The sequence below is a fragment of the Pteropus vampyrus genome, unplaced genomic scaffold (assembly GCF_000151845.1).
Source record: "Pteropus vampyrus isolate Shadow unplaced genomic scaffold, Pvam_2.0 Scaffold45, whole genome shotgun sequence".
NCBI lineage: Eukaryota > Metazoa > Chordata > Mammalia > Chiroptera > Pteropodidae > Pteropus > Pteropus vampyrus.
Genome location: NW_011888826.1, coordinates 7,702,821 through 7,704,436, shown reverse-complemented (window position 1 = coordinate 7,704,436; position 1,616 = coordinate 7,702,821). Strand labels below are relative to the sequence as shown.

The 1,616-nt window shown below is 45.2% G+C and overlaps 1 pseudogene; it reads left to right on the top strand.

Annotated features, from left to right (window-relative positions):
* Positions 1-261: 261 nt before the first annotated feature.
* On the top strand, positions 262-371 carry LOC111738998 (annotated as a pseudogene).
* The last annotated feature ends 1,245 nt before the right edge of the window (positions 372-1,616 follow it).

Here is a 1,616-nt window from a genome sequence, read left to right as displayed (position 1 = left end):
TCTGCGTGAAATGAAGTGTGCAGCTTTCTGACCTAATACTCAGCAGTAGCTATAGGCTTCCCCCAGAGACCATGCATGCAGGAATGAGTACTATCAATAAATAAAAGAGTGTAGAGTGTACACAGAATCATACATTTAAATTTCATGGCAAGTTGGTAGGGACCATGAAACAGCAACACCAACAAAAGTACAGTATTTTTTAATACTTGTGAAAGCATATATTTATGGTAATTTGATTTTATTTAAAATGCTGCCTACAGCCATGCCACCCTGAATGTACCCGATCTCGTCTGATCTCGGAAGCTAAGCCGGGTCGGGCCTGGTTAGTACTTGGATGGGAGACCACCTAGGAAGACCAGGTATAAAAAAATGAATGAATGAATGAATGAATGAATAAACAAACAAACAAATAAATATAAATAAATAAATTTTAAAAAAGTAAAATGCTCATAGCTCCCAAAATGTGCTTTGAGATGTGTCAGGGTACTACAATGAACTCAAAGAGATGTTGCAGGATACTGATGTTTCATATGTTCAAAGGAGCACAGTGCCAGTCACCCCGCAAACCACTACCTCAACATCTGCCAGTCACCCTGCAAACCACTAGCTCAGGTGAGTTCACGCTTCCAATATTCAATCATGCTACATTCTTTTAAACATCGTGATATCTTCACAGAGCTGTGTGTTCTGTAGTGGCTATGACACAAACCAAGTGCCTCCACAAAAGTTGATGTGGAACAGAAAATGTAGGTGGTCTGATCTGGTTCTCAGCTAGTTGTGGAAGCTTCTGCCACCTCCAGTCACCACTGAGAACAGGAATCACACTTTATCCATCGTTGTGCAGCATTCAGTAGAAATGCACTGCCTTGTGTACAGCAGGTGCTCCATAATTATTTGTGACATGGAGTTGTTGAACAATGCAACAGAGAGTAGCACATCACTACAGAGCAAAGTACTTAGAATGTGTATACGACGGTGGTAAATGTGGTTTTGAAGAGCAAGGCCTGCGCTATTAGGAGTCTGTGGGAAAATCCGTCAAATGGGATGCAGCAAGAAAATCCACATGATCTTTTTGGACCCATCTGAGATGACATACAAGCCACAGATTCCTCAAACTATTGGTAATAACGTGTACAAAAAAGTTTCGTCAGTGAAGGGGGACAGGCACCACCAAATAAACCACTCAAAGTTAAGAACAGGATAAAGGGGCCACCAGGTGTCCAAATGTTCCAAATGTCCTGTGTCTCAGGAAAAAGTGATGGCGTGGCACCCTCTGGGGAAATGAGTAAGGAATGAGAGTCACAGAGACCCCACTGTGGAAGGGGAGGGACAGGAGAAGAAGGGACACGGACGTTGTTACAAAGTAAAAAATGAAATGGGTATGCGTAGCTCCAGTAGCCACATCAGGTCTGGGAGGGGAGCCGAGCGGGAGGAAGTTGCTGAGCGGGAGGAAGTTGCTGACCGAGAGGGAAGTGGCGCCTGGACTGAGCGGCCACAGTTAAGTACGGGAAGGACCTCGGGCCCCACTCCAGATGGAAGGGCAGGAAGGACCTGGCCACGTTGTCCTCCCCCAGCTGTGCTAAACAGACCACTGCAGGCACCGCAGGGAATTGAGC